Raw genomic sequence first — 24,000 nt, 5'->3', positions numbered from 1 at the left:
TTGCTGAAAGGCTTCATAAATTCAATATCACTTAATATTTCAAAACTGAATCGCGCATTTAAAACATTTAAATATCTTGTATATTTTTATAATTATGTGTGGCAAATATATTAATTATATAACGTATTAAATTATCAAATTTAACGAATTGATTTCGCAAACTGATCAAGTGGTTTTTTTATATAAAATTTATATAAAAAAATATTGTCTTTGTAAATAAAAAGAAACTAAAAGATAAAGTAAACATGTTTGAAGGTGTAATTTTTTCCCACATATATGTATTTATTTTTGTGTAGCTTTACAAAAGCTTTGTATCGTGTTTGCAATAACGCGAGCGGGCCTCAAAACGATTCAACTTACTATAGACGACGCTCGAACCGATTCGAGCTCACTTTGTTATATTCAAGTTGACCCGGTTCCGCGATATATCTCGCGAGATATTCTTGTGAAGGAGCGTACAAAAAGTCTCACCGACGAGACGACGTTGCGCTCGCTCTATCGATAGGTAGTGATCCGTAATATCGAGAGTTCATATCATCCAATCGTTGTGCGATGACAAATATACGTCCTATATCGTACGCATATCGACATGTGACGAACGGCATAAATTTAAGTTATTCGGCTTCTAATCGCGACGAAGAATCGAAGAAAAGAACCGCGAAAAGTGATCGAACTTTGATGCATTCAACGAGTCTCGCGTCTCCAGCATAAACGCACAGACGAGAAGCACGAACGAGCGAATAGGATGGAATTTAATTAAAAAAAAGAAGTATATTACAATTTTAAAGGTCTCGCAAATGGAGTGGAATGTCCAATAGTCGGTCGACCTACTCGAAACCACCGCACTCGGGTTAGAATGGTCGAATACCTAGTACGAGACGCTCGAATAAAAAAAAAAGAAAAAAAAGAAGAGTGAAAGAGAGGGAGTGGCGAACGAATAGTGTGGTGCGGGGAAAAAGATAAAAGAGGAAGACTTTCGGAACGACAGTTATTTCAGGAGTGCACGGCACGCCGGCGATAGTTTCGGCGATCCTCTAAATATTTCTTCTTTTTTTCTTCTTCTTTCTTTTTATTTGGCTTTTTTAATCCAATAGATAGAGCGCCGTTATTCATCGACGGGCAAATCGAGAGCGGACATTTAAAATGAGATCGCTTTATTTATTATAAACGGATAGATATCAGTGTTATCTGGACCATAATTTATCCCGTCGCGGCAGGTAACGACAGATATGGGGCATAATTTGGAATAAGCAAGAATTTATGTCAGCCATAAATTCATTCGCGTCGCATTTGTAGTAATATGAATTTTTTGCCGCTCGCACACACCCGTTTGCGCGCGTTGGATTTATCCTCGCGCATTTTCGCGATTCGTTTTTAAAAAATTCCTGGCGTATTCTCGGGGCGAGGCAAGCACGACCGTTGATGGGGCAGGATCGATAATCCTCAAAATCACTATTGAATTTCCGTCGGGTTTATCAACGACGTAACTCCTAGTTAGCGCGTGGCGGTGCAATGAACTTTCGTAGCGGTAATTTAAGCGTTTATGTAACCAATTTGATGAAAATATTTAATTACTGATTTGATATGTAAAATAGTGATATGTAAAGTAAATCCGTGGCGCGTTTATCTATTTATTGCAAATCAATATTCAAAGATTTATTGCGGAGAGAGAGAGAAAACTTTTTTGGCACTCCTATTTAAATATGTACAGGAATATTTACGTCAATTATTCTTGCTTTTAAAAATAAAAATCAAATACAAATTTATCGCTTTACTTCGCTCTATCGATTTGCAATTCATCACGCGCTTTACGTATTCCGTAAATATAAGATTATTTATCACACGTATATAAAAAAATTCAGATTGAGACCGAACAATGTATAACACGTGCCTATCAACTTTTACTTGTCAATTTTTATAAATATATTTATGTGTACGTATGTACTGCGACAAATTTAAACATGACTAACATTTAACATTTGAACACGAGCAGCGCGACTTATTTGTGCGTTATACCTTCGCATATAAATCCTCCGACGCGGAAACCTGTTAATGTTAATTCGAAATAAAAGCTCGACGGTCGTAGGGCGGTTATACTATATCTGGGAAAGGTTGCATCTCCGTTGCGGCACAGGAGGGATTTCGGCGAAGAGGGATGCTGCTACAGTGGCTTGCGGAGGGTTGTTGCGGTAGTACGCGTTCGTTGGCATTGCAACGCGACCGGGGGTTTTGTTCGAGGGTTGCCGGCGGAACCGGTGGATACATCCAGACGAAACAAGGGACAGAAGGGGAGGGGAAGGAAACGCAGGCAGAACCCGTTGCAAAGCGTAGCGTAGAAAAAAAAATAACGTCGCGGAATCGGGACGGAAGCGGCAAAAGCGTGGCGTGGCGAGCACGAAAAAAGAGGCGAGTTAAAATAGAACGTGACCGCGAATTCGGAAAAGTCCGCGTTTTTCTGAATGCGGTATGTGTGAACGTAACTGCATTTAAGGTAGAATATATTGCATGCATGTATCCTAGATATACGCGGTCCGGCCTAAGATTAACGCCCGTGTAACGTATATATTCACGAATTATATTCAAACCGCGGAGATGCTCGCTCTCTCTCACTCTTTCAATGTATAAATGTGTATGTTTTGCGTGAAAATGCGGTTATAAATTTGGTTTATACTACGAAAACAGAAAATTACAAGACGCTCATGATTGCAAATTATACGAGAAGAAATACATGAGTTTTAACATATATGTACTTGTATGTATATGTATGTGCGAAACTGGATATTAGGATTATTATAAATGAATATTATACGATTATATACATATATTAAATAGTATATATGCATATTATATATATATATATATATTGAATTTTTGATTTATAATTAAAACTATTTATGATTAATATTTATATAAACTTTTTCATTATTGACGAATTATTAGGGAACAAAGCGAACGCGCAGCTATTAATTTTATGTTATGCGGTATTGCAATAACCGCATCGCGACCGTTTGCAATTAATTTTGTACATAAGCGTTATATATAATATATTATACATATTTCTATATATTACATTTATATTATTGCACAATTTTTTCTAAATTCAAGTGAAATTGTCAAATAAAAAAATTCTAGTCTACTATTGTATGTAAAATACTATATTTGCACAATTATATGTGCGAAAATGCAATAATGTTTTTAATAAAAATAAAACAATTATTGTATTTTTGTAATATAAAAATCCACTTTCACAATTGTGCCGCGATATTTGCAATAATGCATGTAAGGCATCATTGTAACCACATCGAAACAGCTTGTGTTACTACTATTAACTGTTGCAGCCATATAATTTTCATCATTCGAATGCACGTTGAAAGATTAACGAGGATTGGGCCGTATAAAACGTGCTTTAAGCGACAAGAGACACGCAAATACACACATGCACACACACGCATATATATATGGACAATATGTATAGGCGCAACATGCACCCGAGGATTATGCATCGTCGAGGAAACCTGAATCACATAGATAAGCGCAAGAACTGACTGCGAATGTTCGCGACCGTGGAAGTGACGGCAAGAGTGAAATCTCCAAGAACGGTGTCGCGAGTGACAAGTCTAAGAGGATATTTCGTTGTTCGATCGATCCGAAGAGCAATGGAGATATGCACCGAAGACGAAGACGAGAGAGAGAGAATGCGAAGAGATCGAGAGACAAACGACTTTCGTCAAAATGGCCGAGAAACGTTTCGTAACTATTGTTCTTTCGAGGGTACTATAACGGAGTGAGGTCGACGAAGAGACGTCGGCGAAGGAAATATTTGGAGAACGATGTTTACCGCGGAAACTCTCTTGGCTGCTCCGAATGTAGGATAGTCTAGCAACCCTCTCTGACTCGCAGCATCGCTGCGCCGAAAGTTCACCGGGTTATATCGAAAGGCGAATGTTGAGTTTAATTCCATTTGTCGCGCGTACATTTCCGTCTCGGACAAAGAAGAGTTTCTTCGTTAAATAAAGAATTATTTGCCGTTCCGGTGCACGATAATTTTTCAGCAAAGTACATATTTGATATGAAAAGTATCGCTTGTAATATAATTGAACAGTGCAGTGTCAGTGCAATAAATATTATTTGCACGAGTGTGTATAGAATGTCTCCAAAAAAAAATTTCAACGACGCGAGCAAATTTGTGTTATTTGTGAGTGTAAAATAATTGTACATTGCAAAATTTCGCCACATTCCAGGCGTTTAGTTATGCCTGTAAGATTTACCTCTGGATATTACTCCACTCAGCGTACTCGCTGTAATAGTCATATACATCGACGCAATTACGCTGTTCATTATTTCGAGAATACCAGCTGCTCTTTAAACACTAGCTTTAGTGCATAGATCTGAATTACTGCGAATATACGATTCATATGGTTTTACGGTTACTTAATAAGTATAGTAACGTCGTTAATTATTATTGTTATCCCGGATAACGTTTTACGCATGCACATGAATTCCTGTATTAAATAATGTTAATTCTGGGAAAGCAGAGTATTAATTCTTTCCGACTTCATATATAATTCGTGTTAATAACAGTATATTCATTACAACTAAAAATATGCATGTATCTAATCTTTTTTTTGTTTGAGAAATAATGAAAACATTTTAATTATTTTTACGATTGCAAAACATGTTTAAAAAAATTTAAAGATAATATTTTAAATGTGTGCGCAATTTTGCTCATATATAAGTCACAATGAATAGACGAAACTTTGAAACCGCTGAGGATTTAACGTGTACATACATCTCCAAATCTTCATTTGCAAATAATTCTTAAATTATATAATAAGCGTGCTATTTCACCGATGTCGAATAAAGAGGAATGTTCCTCATGAATAATCTCATTTAACGCGCAAAGATTTAATCGTATTTCTAACAGAGCAGTAGCTACCTTTTCCCGATTCTTCCGTTCCGTTCCTTTTTCCGCTCCACTCAACAAGCGAACGCGAGCTCGCTGGACAGGTAGGTGTACTTAACGCGTGAACGTTGCCTCGTCCTACGTTGCGATTTAATTGTTTCGCTAATGCGGCGGAAGAATTCCAAGCGAGAGAGGGAAAAATAAGAAAAGACGATTTCTTTATCGACCCAATCAACGAATCGTTGATAATACTGCAAACACACACACCTCGATGATCGCATAACGCAACGTGTTCTCTCACCGACTCTCTGCGGCGAGCTCTCTCTCCCGCAATCCTCTTTGGCATCGCGCACAATCGATTTGCGGAAATGCACGGCGCGGCGGCGGTCCGGCCTACTATGGACTTAACGCATGTGTATATCCGATGACACATGTCACGCGGAAAATGAGCGTGGTCTATATGCGCGCGCGCCTCGAGCTACGCAAAATATACGGATAACTGCAAGAGAAATTCCATTGGCTTCGTGACGATATTTCCCTGGATTCCCGTAGAACACGCAATTGCGCGTCCCGTGACCGAGAGAGAGAGAGAGAAAAACAAAACGCAGAGTGAGAGAGAGAGAGAGCGAACGAAACGCGGAGACTGCTTTATACCGCTTCATTCTACGTGCACCGTAAAAATGCAAAGCAGGCGTGCACGTCGGCGCATACATCACGTGCACACGGGGGAAACCTATGAAGAGGGGAGGGTATAACGGTCGGCACGCGGGGTTCGTTGCACCCCTTAGCACGCCCCTGCGTTATCAGCCCCGGCTCGATATTATCAACGGGAACGCAATTTTCTCGAGCGCGGTGCAGTTTCGAGTTCCGCTTCCCCGCATTCGTTCGTCCGACCCTATACGTCGATCTCTCAATCCCTCCCTCCCTCCCCCCCCCCCGGCTTTTCCCCTTTTTTTTTCTCGCTCCCTCTCGTTCGCGTTTCTTTCTCTCTATCTGTTTGATCCGCGCCATTCATTTATCTCGTCCCTCCAGCGCTTCTCTCCGCATCTGTTATTCTGTATACTTTTCGCTCGTCCCATTTCCGCCGATCAATCCAGCGAATGAACATTCTTCGTATTTCCCCCCCCCCCTCACCCCTACCGTTCGATTTTCGTAGCGCGAATAAATTTCTTGCGCGATGATAAAAATAAATTTCACGGGAATAATTAATGTAACGCCGATCGATATGGGAAGATTCTTATAAAACTTTTCGAACGTTCCTTCCTGCTTTTCTTACTGAAACAAATTGATTACTTGTTTTTTAAACAAGCGGATTTTCAACATACAGTATTTATAAGCGTTTTCTATTTTCTATAATATATTATCGATTCCCTTCTTGAATTTTCAATAGTTGAGAAATCGATAAACGTAGAAGACAATAAACTCGTCGGAACGAAATTCATAACGCAATCAGTGCGCTCAAAAGCAACGTTGTATGCGAGATGAAAGCATGTCGTGATGGATTAGGTGTCGACTTTAAATTTCCATTCCAGAGAGTTATACATCGTAAATGTTTCAACCGCAATGCTCGTCTTTCGTTATTTTTCCCGCTGTCCGGTTGTTTCTCTGATCGTATATGCGACATTGACAAGAAGTATGGCGAACATCGAAGAAAAATGCCCTAACCCCTTATTTATATGCTTCATTTACCTTTATCATCCACGTCAATTTTTCACTATATATGCAATGAATATTATGCCACTACACGATAATAGTAATTTATAAAATGTATAAATAAATACATATATAGCTATTTATATATTTGATCAATTATTATATATATTTCAAATTTGATGATAACAATTATTAATACGATGGACAGGATACAAGGCAACGAATATTATGCCACTACACACAATAATAGTAATTCATAAAATGAATAAATATATATATATAGCTATTTATATATTTGATAAATTATTATATATATTTCAAATTTGATGATAACAATTATTAATACGATGGACAGGATACAAGGCTAAGTCGACGATCGGTGAACGAACTGTCGCGTTGGGAATTTCCTACGAAAATCGTGTCCTTGTATTACCACGCTGTTCGACACTTCCGTTCGTTCTCGCTAGACGTTCGCCCCGTGTACCTTAGTATTATTCCAGCGGGAGCTATGAAAAGTTAGCAAGACGGGCAAAATATGCTTCAACTTTCACACTTTACAAGCAAAACGTAAATAGAAATCCTGAACTTTTCGCCTTCGATCTTACAGACGACGAACGTTGTAGCACCGGCGCGTTTCTTGCTCTCGTCTAGATCTCTAAAAGGATTCCGCCAAACTTTCCTCCCGAAGAATATTAAATTCCGCAGTATTGCAAGAAATGTCGAATCTTGTTCGTCTCGTAACGACAGATCGACTTATCATCGTGAAAGAATTGTTCAAGAGGGACGCGAGCGATCGGAGAGATCTTAAATCTCTTGAAAAGTCCTTCCGCGAGCCGGTTTAGTGCTTTCGTGCTCAAAATCGTTTTCCTCTTCGATCTTACCTCTTCCATATGTCGAGATGATCGAACGTCTGACCTGAAACCGAAAGCCGCAATACGTTTGGTCGAACTCGAGAACGAGTTTCGTTTGATATTTCTCTCCCTCTCTCGCGATTGTTTTCTCCTTTTTTTTTCTCCGTTGAACAAACGATCGGGAAAAAAGTTCTATTCACCCGAAAAGAAACAGTGGACCCTTGTTTCTTTCGGCTCTTAACTGCTCCATACTAAGATACAATCATATTTTCCAAACGCGTTCTTCGATACTAGATTCGATCTCGAGTATTGGAGAACCCAAGTACCTTTATAAATAATGTTCAACGAGCGGCATTAGAGCCGCCCGTCACCCTAACACTTTCGATCCGAATGCAAGCAATCCTTTATTGTTGGATGTGCCTTATCGGCTTGGCCGATAAATCCGTCCCTCGTCAGTATCGAGGATGTATTTCCCCGATACGCTCTTATGTCGTATTCTTGTGTCAATTTGCTTTTAACTGTAAAAATCGCGGAGGTAAACATGAGAGACACGAAAAAATCTGGCGAGATAAATACGAAACCAATATTCCCAACTTTTACCGCGATATAATACTCCAAGGTCCTCTTTCACAATGCGATAGTTTTAATATTTTATAACCAAACGAAATTTTTTTGTCCAATGTCGATACGATCGCTTCTATACAGACTCGATGAGCGCGATTTTACTTTAAACTTGTCTCTTGAGCAAAAATATAATTGCAAAATCAATGCATTCAATTCCCATTTCCGTAAGATTCGCGTTTTTTTCCATATACAACTTTGACAATGTTTAAACATTTTATGGTTTAAACGAATCTGTCACTCGTTGTAGTTTCATGGCAAAAACGATTCCCCGAGAACCGATGAGTATCAGCGACTTGAATGCATCGAATAATCTCGTCGATGTGAAATCCGACAAACTCGCCTGTTTACACCTGGGAATACTGCCGGTAACTGCTATACGACATACATATATATATATATATATATATATACGCTCGAGTTTCGTACGGTCCGAGACACACAACAAAACACCTCGTTTAACCCCCTCTTCCTCCAGGCGACCTCCCTCAAACTCGCTCAAACGACCATCCGTCTCGCGTTTCGCCGAGTTACGGTCGCCGCATAACGCAAGCACCAGCCGAATGCTGCAGTTGCATTCAATCCCGGTTGCCGCGACTGCGCCTTGCAGTCGTCGCAACACATCAAAGTTACAAACACGATCATTAATCCTCTATTCAGCGCTACGTGCCTAGAAAGGAGCGCGCGGGATACAACTTTCGGAAAAGAATGTTCCGATGTATCGCGTTGAATTCTTGCTAAACTGATGCAATTTGCCAGTTGGCAACATTGATTTCCCTCCGTCGCTGAATTAATATTCAGAAATGAAGAAAACTTTAATCAGACTTTCCTTCCTTGAGAGAACGACACTATATATATCCAATCTATCTTCTATCAATCAATTGCATTTTATTGCCCCGGAATATTCAAGAAATAATAGACATTATACAATAATTTTTCAATTCTCTTCAATACTTTAATACATTCTCATTACAACGCGCGAATTGTATATTGCCTTTCTTTCTTTTTACTTTTTATATTTCCGCGTTATATTTTTACTTGCATATAATCGCGTGGCAATTTATGGAAAGCTACGACGGCGAAGGAGATTATTATGGAAAGAAATGCAATTTATTTGTACAAAGCTAGCACCGTGGGAGCTAACGTATTACAAAAGGAAATGAGATGTATGCAATGGAAGAGAGCAAAAGATCCCATAGGAAATCGTGGGAAATGCCGGCATCTATTCGAATTTAGCGGAACAAAGTTCGCATAATGATCGAGTTGCTCATCTCGGGTTCTACCTACGCAATAACCCTTCGAGAATCCTACGTCTTATATTTCTCTTGATTTTTATCAAGCTGTCTTATTATGATTTCTAATGTTCAAAATTACGTATTTTCTCAAGACGATTGATTAAAAATTTTTTTCTTAAAAAAGTAAATAAAAAAAAAAAAGATCCTAAATTTAGAAAAATATTTTATCGTTTATTTGTCATTTTAAATAATTTTTGTCTTTGTCAACTGTCCATATAACGGATGACGAATTCACAATCAATTCTAAAGGTAAGCGAGAAGCTTATCACGGACGTACCGGAGTAGTTATACTCCACAGTACGCCGAATACGGGCCTGCTGTAGCGAGCGATTAGAAACCAATGAACCCGATTGATCACAAAGCGAGCCGTAATCCCGAGCCTCCGAGCGCCTAAGCCTGCCGTGGCACGTACCGTTAAATGATTTAGCCGCTATCCGGAGCCTCCTCCTCCGCTTGTATTGCCTCGCTCCCTTTCATCCCCTTCCTTACCGGCTCGTTGTTCATCCAGACACTCCTATCTCGTCATGGTGGGACGCTTGATATAACCGGAATTACGACCGCGCACAAACGCGACGTTATTGCGCATCTGTCTCTCTTTCTCTTTCTCTCTCCTTCTATGTTTCCATTTCCATTTTCCTCCCCCTGTGCTCAGCTGCTGCATTTAACGACGCGCGGAAAGAAACCGATATAAAGATATATATATATAACTATACTTGATTCGCGCTGAGGATATAGATCGAGATATGTTTGGCACGTAGGAAATATAATTGTACAATATCGCGTATAAAATATAGATCTTTTATATATATATATGTATACATATATACTACTCGGAGCAATAGTTATCTTGAAAATTATACTTAATATTATATTCAAAAGTTTCTCCCTCTCTCCAGAGTATTTAATAATTGTCATTTGAAACTTTATAGAAATATCTTGGACGTGAAATTTAATTTGTATCTCATAATCGGTAATTTATAACTATCAAAAGTCATCTGTTATATTCGAGTAATCATCATGCAACATCGATATAATAATAATTAAGAATTCTCTATGATAAGAAATTACGAAATTAAATTATACACGGATATGCCTCATTAATTTTATTAGCGAGCAATTTAGCTTCACAGAGTAATGGAAGTTTTCGAGAGTAATGAAAAAGATCCAGGTGAAGATGGAATACAGCAAGGAAGGGGGCGGATCGCGGGATCCAAGAAAAAAAGAGCATAAAAAAATATCGCCTTGTGTTTCAGTGGCGAGAGATGCATTGGCGAAAAGAAATCAATGAGAAATATCGCTGCGGAAGTAGAATAGTATGCGCATGGTCGGACATACGAACTGTAGAACGTCGGAACGTCATATGGCTTGAGTCTCACCAAGATTTTATATCGCGATCGTATCTAAACCAATTTGTACTCTATTCTTATCGTGCTCCCATTGGCTACTACTTTTTTACACTTACATTTTTTTACTCACGCTCATCATTTATCGTATCTCACTTTTTTCTTATTGGATCGATATCGTTGACAGTAGAACTAGTCATTTTGTTCGCTATTTCTTTCGTCAGTCGCATAAAAAGGTTCGCATAGCTCTAATTTGACAATTAATATTAATGAAGGAAAATTATGAGGAAAGATCAATTTTTTTTTCATTGAGGGGAGATTAATTTTTTGACAATTTTGTATTTATAGTAATGTGTGCATTTTTTCCTTGGTGGTTAAATAAAATAATTTTTAATTGCCATGTCAAACTAATATGGATGAAATTTTACTATCTGGAAACTATTCAAATTTAAATTGTTAATAATATTTTAAATGATATTTTTTGTTATAATATGCTGTCATAAAGCATAAATATAAATAAAACAATCGACGAAATAAATCGAAATAAACAAAGATTTTATATAAAATAATTTGACATACACAATGAATAATAATATCATTTTTAAGTGAAAAATCTTTTCATAGAACGATGGTGTGTATTTTCAACTGCTAATATACCCTCTTTAGAAACGTTCCAACGAAAAATTGCATTTTCTAAAATTGTATCTGTCACGTTACTCCATTTCACGTTATTCGGATTGATTTCGATGCCTCGTTTTAAAATGACATAAACGCCTCGTATGCACCTCGTATCGACGCGGCTGTTATCGCGACGTATTTTTCATATTCGGCGGCAAACGTATATAACCGGGACGTATTGTTTAGGACGATTGACGCGTCGATATACTTCCCCTCCATGTTATATTCCCGTCATTCTTCTATACATATTTGTCTCACCCACTCCTTTCGACGACACGACTCAATCTTTGTCATCGTCACCGATCGTGTACGACACGTATCATTGCGAATACTTTCGGGCTGCGTTTAAATGGCGCGGAAATCCCAGTATTTTGCGACATTATCCTTTATTACCGCGTTAATCTTCTGATGATATTACAAATGCCTTGGATGCATCTGTTAATGAACTATTTGCTCATGCTTTGAATAGATCGTAAAATATGTTACGCTTAACAATACGTGATTTTAGTTTCTTCATCCTCGTTAATTTATCCCGGCAACGTGTTACGCAGCAGACCGAAAAACCAAGTACGATTGTATTAATTGGTAGCGAAAATGTAATGTTTTGCGATAATTGGCCGGCCGAGTGCAGATTTTCAGCGATTTTCGCATAGTGACGCATACAGGCTAAAATCAGGAATCAATAAGTTAGCAGCCTCTCGTTGCGATAATCGCTGATTTTCCACATTGTGTGTACAACATACTAGTATTGTACATGCAGCATAAATCGTGTCGCGTTAATAAAACACGCGTTAAGAAGTCTAATGATTAGTAGGTATGCAAAACATTAAATACAAAAATAATTTTAAATCATTGATAATAAAATCAATCATATTATCCTGAATGAGACATTTCGTTATTTTTGAGAATCTTTTTTCAAATAATACATTCACACATAAAGACGTATATGAAAAGTAAATTATATTAAGCATAAAAAAGTGGATCTATCGTAATTATTATTTGCGCGTTTTATTTGCCAATAATAATAAAAAATACGGCAAATATAATTTTATATAATGAAAATTCGATAAATAATTTTACACTAATATATTTTTATTATCTTTTGTTAATGCTAAAAATATTTTTAATTTAATGACTCTCGTGTCTAATATAAAATGGAAAATTGGATATCGGTGTGTCTAATAGAAAATATTAACTGATGCATATACTAAAGTAGTATATAAAGATAAAGATAACTTCGATAACGTTCTGGAATAAATTATTAACAAATGCTAAACATTTAAAAAACTCGAAATAACATTTATAAGTTTAATGATGAAAACTGCCATGTTTAAGTGAAGATTAGTTCTTGATCTGAGTATTGCTTAAAAGTTTATTATTTTTTAACAAGCAAGAACATCAGAAAATAAAAATTTCGAATTTGTTTCGCAAAGAGCTTATTTTTCTCTTTACTCCACTTTATTGTAGATGAATTATCTTTCCAAAATGATATATGTATATAATTATACATATAATTGCCTAATAAAATAATATTTAATTAAGGAAAGAAAGAGATGTAGGATATAAGAGTTTAGATTATGATACATTACACACATAAATAATTAAGATTATTAATCTTTCATATAGAGATAATGATAATCGCGCGCTATATTAATAATATTGCACATAAAGATCTTCATATTTTCGACGTTGTCTCGCGGTTCGGCGCTCCGCGCTTTGATCGCGATACGCTATTAGGCAAACCGTGCGTTAAATCGATTGTTGTCCAGTTCGTTAGGTACGGTGTAAAACATGGCAAATCAGGCCAGCCGCGATTCGACCGAACTTCCATTTGTATGTAATAATGGTGCTGGCGGCTATCGAACTTCCAAAATTTGAAGGCAGTCGCTGTGCAATATATGGAATATATCCGTCCGAAAGTTTCCGTTCGGCTTGACGCGGCTTTGATCACGCCCCAATGCTCCGAAATCCGTTGCACGAATCGCTCTTTCGTTCGTTGTATTTTTCGAATCCCGCACGCGAACGGAGGCAGCTGCCGGCGCGTTTAGCCGACGCGCGCGGCCGTATCCAACGCGGCGGTAGAGTAAAAGTATGAATAGAATATTTATGGGCGGCTTAAAAATTTCACGAGCAGCAGGTCGTGGCGCTCGCCGCCACTCGTAGTACGTAATTTTCTTTCGTTTGCGACATTTATCTATCTACTACGCGGCGAGCGATGACGTGAACCACCGAGCAGCGAGAATCCGCGAGTAACCGCGCCACGCCGCCATCTTCTCCACTCGGCCAAAAACGGATTTCGTGGGTGTTTTCCCTTTAATAATTCTCGAGAAGACAGAGAGAGAGAGAGAGAGGAAACTCTGGCTACGGACGAGAAGCAAGCAAGTCGTGGTACGAAGAAACGCGATTCATAGCGAGGAGTGGGATGTAAGAAGCGGCATTTCTGTACCAAGAGAGGAGGAGAAAGCCTTTATTTTTCTTGCGCTGTCGTCTCTCTTCTCGGAATACTAGTGGTGCACCAAAGCGGGATGAAAACGCTGGCGAGCTTCTAGTACGATTTCCTGAAGTGTCTCTCCCTGCTTACCCCTTTACACACATTCTTCTCGTTTCTATTATACATCCATCTCCTTCCTTTTAACTGTTTGCCTTATTGTCTACTCTGTTTCTTGTTGTTTTTTTCGTCCCAGTTTTCTTTTTATGCATGGAAATAAATTACTTTTGGAAACCTCTTCCGTTTTCGCGAGCTAGTCTATTTTAGGTGCATCTCTATCGGTTTCTTTCTCAGTGGCTTTATCGTTTTACGTCAATAATTGTCAATCAAGTATCTATATTTTTCTAGAACATGAATAACATCAAATATATATATATATATATACAATACACACATATGTATGTATATCTTGCTTTTTTTCTATTAGAAAAGAAACTACCGGTTCTTTGAGTGCTAATGCGCGCGATTATGCGCCGCACACTAATGAAGACGCTAATAATCGACGCCAGCAAATTATCGCGATTTATCTTTATTTGTTAACGTAGACACGTTTTGCTTTAAGAGGGTATACGCTTATATAAATCAGAAGCAGTTACGGCTCTATCGGACTTCTCTGATTATTTTTCACCCCTAGGTGCGGTCTTTACGAGGGCAATGGGGCGAAGGGTTCTCTTTACGAGAAAATTGGACGCGCAAGGGTCCTCTGGAAGACTTCGACGCTCGGTATCTATAAGAAGCAAAAATATGAAATTCGCCGGCGGGTATCCCGGGGGACTTTTGACTCCGAGGCTCGGAATAATTTCATCTCACCTCCTTGTTCTAGACCCGTTCCCGCAAGAAGTCTCGATTATCGATCTCCGGATGGAAACGGCGCGCCGGTTGCAATGCTCGACGTCCCGAGAGAAAAAGAATCGTTGCTAGACGGCAGAGCGGACTAAACGATACATAGAGGTGATTACTCGAGAGAAATAGACGCCAAAGATAGAGATAAAGAAGAGACTAATCAACGAAGCAAGTTAATGTAATGAGCAAGAAGAAAAATGGTTCTAATTTTTTTTACATTGCATATTGAAGCATTTGTTCAAGTAACGATATATTGTTATTTACGATAATTATGTGAAGTAATTTTTGCTTAAAAATTAAAAAGCAATATTCATTGAAAAATATGAAAATTGCCCAATTAAGACAATTAGACTTGACAAAAGATACGAGTGACGGAAAACATTTGCTGTGGGAAGGAGGTTTGCACTTTTTGTAATTACGTGGAAAATTGTATTCCGTCAGCGCGACAAAATTTCTGCTCATTATAAATTAAATCTTGCGCGTTGCGCTTGTCATCTAAAAAAATCATCTTGGAAAAAAATGAAAAGGTAGCAAATTATATGGAAGCTCTTCAGCGTGTTGGTATGCGTCATTTTTGTCTGCTTCGGTGAAATTATAAGGCTTTCCTCCACTCACGCGAAAAACCATTTTTCATGCTTCGTTGTCGTTGATGAACCTTTTTTATGGCTGTAATCCGAGGGTAAGCACGAGAGAACAAAAATGCTTAACGATGCTTCGCGAAGATGGACTTTTTCAAACTCTTTGACGTTTCTCTAAATTAGCTATAGAATCATTCTTTTGCCGAGTTTCTTACCACAACCATTTACTCGAAACGCGAAGAGCGTACGTTCAATTTGATCTCGACAATATTGCTTGTAGCGAGAACGATTTTTTTTTATCGAAATTGTATAGACTCGGGCATTGACACAAAGTACACCGAGCAATCCCGAAATTTCGTGCGCTTTTGAGTCTCTCCCGCGAGACTCCTGGATCGTTCAGCGAAGTAGTTTCTCAACGTAATCTGGTCGATTGAACTTTTCTATCCCCGACTCTTTTCGCGTTAAATCAACTCTTTGCCCCGTGCTTCACCGGTAAGCGAAGGTCGCGAGCTTGCGATATTACGGATTAAAATTCACGCCGACGGTTAATTTAGCGGCGAGCGGTTCAATTTTGTAAATTCTCCACGGTACGTATTCGCGACGAACGCGCGTGCGCCCCTTTTTACTGGCGACGACAAAAGCGCGCATTTCCTCCCTCGATGTCTGAGCGCCGGACGTTCGTGTTCGCCGCTATTGTAGGTCGATCGATTCTCGTAGCGAGCGTGTGAGTGCGGTTAACGTGCCCGCCTGTAGTCGACGGCGGTGATACGTCGAATCCGCGCGCGAGGAATGATTTATGGAAAAACAAGGAAGCGCGAGCGCGCGGACTTTACGGGTCATGTTTAGATTCACGAGTTGCACCTGCAACATCTTCCATCGCGCGTTTACCAGCATGTTTGCCCGTCCCTTTATTATTTCTACGCCGCATTAAGGGCTTACCCTGTACGCTTCGTATATGGTACATAATTGCGGGGCAAATGATTTACATACTGTTCCGCGCGTCGCGATTTAATCTAACATTTTGCTGCATGAGGTCAGAATTTTGCAACATACATTTTGACAGTATTTCTGCGTCAAAATACTATCCTGGGATAAGACTTTTTGATAATGTTACGGTGGACGAGCGGATTTCTTCGCTATCATAGCCCTGAAACGCGCACGTGGATGATATACGTCAAGCAGACTTCTTTAATATCTCCCTCTGAAAGCCGCAGCTTTAGCGATGTTCGAATTAATTTCACATACGAATGATATAAAAATAAAGAATACAACAAATTTATGTAAGAATATTTTTCATAGATATTATTTTCAAAATACGGGCCTATTCCGACCCTTCTTAAGATGTTACAGTTTGAGATTGTATCGATCTGCGACTCTCCTTTCAGTCTAAGAAACAAAATTCACAAGTTCTTCGCAAGAGTATCCAATCAAATAAGCTCGATATCCTGTTTTGCTCTATCAAATCGCTTTATCTAACTTTCCTTTACAATTTCCGCGCGTAGATGCATCGATATTCTCCGATTTCTACCGTAGTCTAACCGTAAAATCATGAGGGGCTCGATGGCTGAAGGAAATGACCAGGTAACATTTATATGCGTTATCGGCATCCCCCCGGGGCACACAGGCTTGCTATCTGCGATTTTATTCGAGAGCGTGCACGATCGTTCTTACATGGTCGCCATTGCTATCTGCTCCACGTCGTCTTGTTCGTTCCGCAGAGTCGTTCGGCCCTCGCGTCGGTTTGCGATCGTTCTTTAAACTCCCCTTACTTTGCAACCACTCTTCTTCCGCGCGCGCGTGATAAGTTTTCTCTCGGTGCTTAATGAGTTTCTAAAATCGCGACCGTAAAATTCGTGCAGAACGGGAAGACTCGCCATTTCGTTTGCTATTTTGATATCTCTGCAGTATTTGTCACTATTGCACTATGAATAAATAAATAAAATCTGCACAAGAACTAATTTTCTCAAGAAACTTTGTGTACCTGATATTCGTAAAGTGTTAGATTATTATTTTTATTCTTATTAATCTTATTTTTAATTGAAACTTTCAACTATAGATAATTAATTGATCAAATAAATTGTAGTTTAAATTTTTTGTTCGTTTATTGTTATTAAATATTGTAAATATAAATATTTACCACAAAAACATAAGTTTAGATTTTATTCAAATCACATAAAAGTCTGTATATCTAAAACTATAAAAAGAAATAAAAATATAAATCAAATTACAATATAAATAAACTACTATATGTTTTTTTTCAATTCTAACATTTTTTTTAGGTAAAAAAATAAAAAATATTCATTATATACACACACACACATATATATATATATATATATATATATATTCTTTCAACTTCTCTCATAAATGTAAAAAGGTGTACAAGATACAAAAGATTACTTTTCTCTATCGCTCTCTTATAACGTTATAAATAGTTAATATCAAATTAAATTATGTATATGTTTCATTTAATCAGTCAGTCTTGAATTTAAGCACATACTATAATGTATACGTACCATTTATGCTATTTCTAAGTATTATTTCTAAGAATATGTATATATTATATATGTATAAAATACATCGTGCTGTTTCTCTATAGAAAATAATAACTTCTCTCTATATCCATTTACCTTAAAGTTTTAGCAACTTTAGGTTTTGTGACTATTTAATCTACTTTCGTTACGTGGGATTTTTCGTGGTTTTAGCGGGCGATAATACAGTTTTAATGCAAAGAGAGAGAACATCATAAGAATTGCTTTCTTTTTTTCCAACATGTACCTATTGCTGGTTCTTCTTTTCTTCTCTTTCCTTCTTTCTCTCAGTATATTTGTCCTCAGAAAGTATAGTGACCCGGCAGAGAACAGCACATAGGGATGCTTATTATTATATCGGGTTCCCGCGTTCCAGTCACGTACGCTAGAAACTTTTCTTCGCGTCTATTGAAAAATTTATCATACGTTTTTGTGCCGCATTATGTCTTGTGATGGACGCCGGAATACTTCCTTTTTTTTCTTTTCCCCCTCTCCCTCACTTTCTCACTCTTTTCTCTCTCGTTCACTCCCTTCTCTCTTTTTTTTTGCTGCTGAAGAGCTCGGGGTGAAAGCGACAAGCGTTTCTGGGTCAACACTTTGAAAGTTTCGTGATGCCGTAAAATGAAGTCCGTTCTCGTTGGTCGCCTCATGCTTTTGTGGGTCGTTAGATGCTACGACTACGATTATTGCGACGCATACTGATTGTAATACAAGTTCAAATCGCAAGTTAAAACACTTAATTTTTATGCGACAATTTAACTTGCCCCGAAGGAAAACATGAAAAGTAGTGCTTTGTTCATTACATCTCATAAAATTTCCCGAGGAAACTCAGTATAGAAAAATCAGAGTTTTAAAAAATTTAAATTTAAGTAAAGGATCCTCTTATCTTTTAATTATATATAAATGTCGATAATATGTCTATTTGCGTTATCTACGCGCGCTCTTAATAAATCTGTTAGTAATAATAATATGAGCAAATCTTATTATAAAATTTTAATAGTTGCTCGACGCTTTATTCATCTCACAATGAACTCATTATTTTTTAGAGGCGCATTTAACGTCTCTTGCGTATGTTTAAAATAGCGAGCGAGAAAAACGCGGAGCGCAACGTGGCGTGTGCCACGCAAATCAGTCATTTCTGTTGGTTGCACCTTAAAAAAAACGGTTGCATCAGAGCGCTGGCAAGAATAAGTGAAAGTGCGCAAAGTGAGAGAGATCCGTGGACTCTTTATTTTATCAAAACTCTGAGCTCTCTCGCATTTCTTCTCACATAAAATGACTCAAAATAAAAACTGCCTCTAAAAAGGATAAGCGTATTTGATCAATTCTGGCAAAACGTAGACCCTTAATCAACTTATTTGGCAGCGTTTTAATTTCGTAATATACGACTGACACTAGCTGATGATGCAGCTTGCCGTAGGCCGGCTAATGACCGTAGCCAAGTCAAGAGAATTTATCGCGGACTACGTGTACCAAAAAAAAAAAAAAGAAAAAGAATGTTCTCTAAGTTATCCTCCCTTCTTCGCATTTTGCCTTTCTTCTTGTCGGCTAGTTTGGACAATTTCCAGTTAAGCGACCGTAACTGCTTGCGAAAAACGCTCGAAAAAGATGTAGTTATATAAAAGATAGCTATCCCATTAATGTAACACAGATCCATTTTTCGAATCGATTTTACGGTATGATCTCTATCATATAAAATGCAATAATATTTTTATGAGAAAATTCATGATCCAAACTAAATATTATATAATGACATATTTCAACGGTAATCAATATGTAACAATAAAATATAATAATAACAATAATAATAATGAATAAATGTATATTTAATATATGTATATCTTATTCTTAATTTGATATTATCTTTTATATATCTTCAGCATTAAGTTAACTTTATAATAATTAGTTATACTCATATGGGTTCTCGAAAAAAATCGCCAACAAATAAAATTCACAACAAATAGATAAGGATAAAACGTGAGAAATGCACGAGTAAAAATACATACGTTATATCACATTTACATTCGTTAAAAAGAATGAGCTGAAAGGACTGGAATTTATATAGCACAGTTGGAGCTTGATCCGACTGAAACGACCGCAGAACCGGCGCACTAAAATAAATTGTACAACCTGCAGCGTAATTGCTTTACGCATCCAGACACATCGTTACCGTCGATGATTATTCATTGTTTTATAAATAGTCAGCTCTCGGTGTCGCGCGTTATGTCTGATGCAGCTGCATTATTCAACGAGATTCAGGAAAGAGTGACTGTAAAGCAAAAACGGAAATTGTCGCGAATGTATAGCGAAAATATTTTCTAAATCTTGCAAATCAACTCGTTGTTTGTCTCGAATGTTTAATCTAAATTTAAACATTAGCAATAAAAGCGATATTTGTTTGTAATTTTTAAATTGAGATAGAATCGGTATTTTACGATGTAGTTTATCCGTTCCTTGAATAAATACATTTGTTATTATTGTGTTTCTACTAATTCTGTTATTATTTCATATTACTCTAGTTTTTTTATTAACTTTTTAATTAATTTTTTATTAATCTTTTGTTATTTTATTAATAGAATTTATAACAACTAAATGTTTAAAATATTACTTCTTAAAATGTTAAAACAAAATAAAAATTTTCATATAAATATAAAATGTTTTCTTATTTTTTGCATTTATACATGAATCGGTAAGAGATTGATGTAAAAAATTACAAATGTTCTTAAAAAAAAAAAAAAAAAAAAAAAAAAAATACGATGATGAGTTGACGAAATAATAGTTTTTATGGGTCTCGATCAACTCGAAAATTTCGAAACTAATTTGTGTGTTCAAGTACATACGTTCGAAATCCATAGACGTCGATTGTAAATTTATAGCTGGGCATAAACTGATCTTCTGGCCACTTCTGAAATACGAGGTCTGGAATTTTCTCACGAGCGTGCGCAGCCGATGGAGTTAAAAAAAAATCCTCGGAAAAATTGCGGTTCCAAAAGGAGATTAAAGCACTCTACCATTCATTACCTAAGACAAGACGAAGCCCTGCAGGTCGCAGCGAGGAACTCGCCTCACGTATAATTAATTATAAGGAAAACCACCTGGTAGTTCCGTCCAACGCTAATACCTTACATGCGAGACTAAGTATATAGTCGAAGGACGACAACGTTTCGAGGAGTATCGATAACATTTCTGTGCGCAGTCTCGTGGGGATTAATTGCACGCACACCACGATCAATTGAGATCGCATATGATCGACTAAATAATGTATTTTCCACCAAGTAGAGGAGTAGCAAATACGATTCACTAGTTCGCGAAAGTGGCGTTAAACGGCTCCGAGGGCACCTTTACCGTAATTCGTCGTTTCACGGTATTGGATTTATCGAGTCGAGAAAATTATTGCTGCTTGTTGCAAAAAGAGTAGAGAAAGAGAGAGAGAAAGAAACGGGTCAGATGCTTGACTACCAGGTCGTAACGGTCGCGAGCTCTCACGACAATTATTGGAGTAAAGTCGTCAAATGGCTTTCGTCCGTTCGATCGGCCCACGCCATTGGTCCCGAAGGAGAGAAAAATCATTTACCCCACTTCTTCCTGGACACGATAGAAAAAGATGGCGCTACCACCGACGGAACGTAATTGGTAGCATCTGTGACCTAGTCTTCTGCGAAATTGATTGAAGTCTTCAGCCAAAGAATCGCAGCTAATTGGAGCAACAAACCTTGCAGAGCAAAACGAATAGTTCTTCGCGTTCTCTGTCTCGATTTATCTCTTTCGAGTAATACGCCACTTACTAGAAAAGCCGATTAACGTCACCATTGAGCCCTCGCAGAAGCGTCGGTCAAGCTCGAGGCATTAAGCCGTTCTTTTCCGTTCGTTGCAACGAAAATCCGCCTTGGTATCTTTCGACGTCTTACGAGTGCATCAGCTAGATAGATCGTGTTCGATCGATGTCGATCTCGAAACACGCCACACGTTGTCATAAAACGAGACAGAGCGCAATTATAAGTACCACCGGTATTCAACTGGGAATCGAGTTAATTCCACGAACTTTAGTCAGCCGCGTTCGCTTTAGCTTATCGATCGATTCCGCCGCGTTTACGTATCCGTACGTTATTAAGCCCAGCTTTAAAACGCGTAATAGTAAAACGATCGAGAAGTAGTTCGCGTTTATTATACGAACACTGAGATTTTCGGGGTAGGCGAATATATCCCGAAAGCGGGATCTGTGAGATTTTCGTAATCCGCCGAGCGCATTCATCCCGAATCGCAAGCGGTGATTCGCGACCTAAAGCGGAGTAAGAGCTAGCGGAAAAGTTGCTACCGGTAAATCCTTCCCTTCCCTCTTCGCTTTCCCGCGTCCCTCCACCTAATTTAATGTATTCTTCAATTATTCATTTTCTCGGCGGCGAAGAAGGACTCTAGAGGTGGCAAACTCTACCGTAGACGATGGACGGAAAGGGTGCTCACAAATCGGGTCGAGCGACGGTGATGGCGGCCGCGATGGAGGGCGGCGGAGGGATGCCTATTAAATATGCCTCGGAAAATTGGATTTGAAATTCTTATTTTTCCATGGCGCGTTTCCATCGTCCCCACGGTTTCTCTTCTGCTCAACTCTCCCCAGCCCCTTCCTATCCCCCTTCGCGCTCTTCTCTTTATCCGCCGTTCTCCGTCTAACTTGACGGCCGTCCCGCCATCGTTTCCCGAATGATTCCGTTCGCGAGAAAAAAAATATACATTCTACCTCGAGGCTAAATACCAATGTCGCTATTGTTAAGGAAATGGCACTAGCTGGCCTGATAGTCTTAAATTTTTACGTTACATACCAGCTATAGCTGCTACTGCCGCTGCCGCTGCTGAGAAAACTTTGCCTTCCTTTCTTTTCTCAATGCTTTCTCTCTCTCTTTCTCCGCTTTGCACGTTCCTGCTCTTTCCTCCGGGGTGGAACGGGACCTGGAACATTTTCAACATGTAATAGAATTCCCTCTGGCTACACGGCGATGAGACGTATCACATTTTGTAGGGCGCAATAAAGATTCTCAAATAGAGTGCTGAAAGAAATTTGAACCCGATGTTATGTATAATTTACATAATTTTTTTAATCGTTCGAAAACAGAACTTATGAACGCATATTCTATTGAATGTTAATTGTTCTTTCATTCAGCATTCTTTCACAAATTCGAATGAGTATATTGATTTATGAACGATGTAAAATATAAAGCTGTAGAATTAGTATATAATTGCTAATAAATAATTAGTATGTGAATAAACTAAATATGTATGTATTAATATTAATATGATTTAGAATTGCATTGCGATTTTTTAAATAATTGTATAAAATTTTTCGCACAAAATATTGCATTTGTCGAAATCGCCAGAATTATGTTAATCAATGACGCTAAATTTCTTTGATCCGTTTTACATTTTCTTTCTCCAGAATTACCGGTGATTTACGAGCAGAGACGTGCGAATCGCGCGATGCGCAAATCGACCATCGTGACAACAAACAGCTGCTCGGTCACGTGAGCCGCATGGGCGTGCGACGCAAATCGCGCGATATAATGACAAACAGCTAATTCGCTCGGTCACGTGAACCTCGCGCAACGCGCGAATCGCGCGACACAACTACGGACAGCTAATTCGCTCGGTCACGTGAACCGTGCCACCGCTCCGTAGGTATATGATTATGTGGCATGTCTCGGAAATTAATAGTGAACGTATATGAACGAATGACGTATCGAACGGTACCTTATAAGGCAATTGAATCACTGTCAAACTTTGCAAGTTTATTTGACATGCACATACACACCTTTATATAACTATTATAATATTCTTCGATTATGACAAGATTGCAAGAAGATTGAGATATTACTAAGTCGCGTAGCTTCTTGTTCGACAACTTTCCAGACAGTCTATTGTATCGGTAAGGGATGAATTAAATACATTTTTGTCACGAAATTCTAATGCCCAAGTAATTTACTGTCATAATTGTGAAATCATTCCTTATTATTATATTCACACAAAATAATAAATTTTAATATTTTCAAAAAATATATAATGCATATGTATACGTAAATAATGACATATATACTGATATATATTTTATTTTATCATATCAGAAAATCACAAATATACGTTAATATTATTTATCGATTTTTATTGAAATGCGTGCACGTGTCCGTTATACCCAGTTCAAGTATGAACCAATAGCTAAATTGCCTTTGT

The 24,000-nt window shown here is 38.0% G+C and overlaps 1 protein-coding gene across 1 annotated transcript in view; it reads right to left on the bottom strand.

Moving 5' to 3' along the window:
* The window catches only part of Lar (tyrosine-protein phosphatase Lar), a 306,701-nt gene extending 284,043 nt beyond the window's left edge, over positions 1 to 22,658 (bottom strand). The window contains exon 1 of the mRNA XM_029314443.2: positions 22,602 to 22,658. The gene's annotated coding sequence lies outside the window, so the exon portion shown is untranslated. The remainder of the gene's footprint in view (positions 1 to 22,601) is intronic.
* Positions 22,659 to 24,000: the final 1,342 nt, after the last annotated feature.

This window comes from Nylanderia fulva, unplaced genomic scaffold (genome assembly GCF_048542155.1).
Source record: "Nylanderia fulva isolate GAGA-0341 unplaced genomic scaffold, ASM4854215v1 Scaffold1, whole genome shotgun sequence".
NCBI lineage: Eukaryota > Metazoa > Arthropoda > Insecta > Hymenoptera > Formicidae > Nylanderia > Nylanderia fulva.
This window is presented reverse-complemented; position numbering and strand designations above follow the sequence as displayed.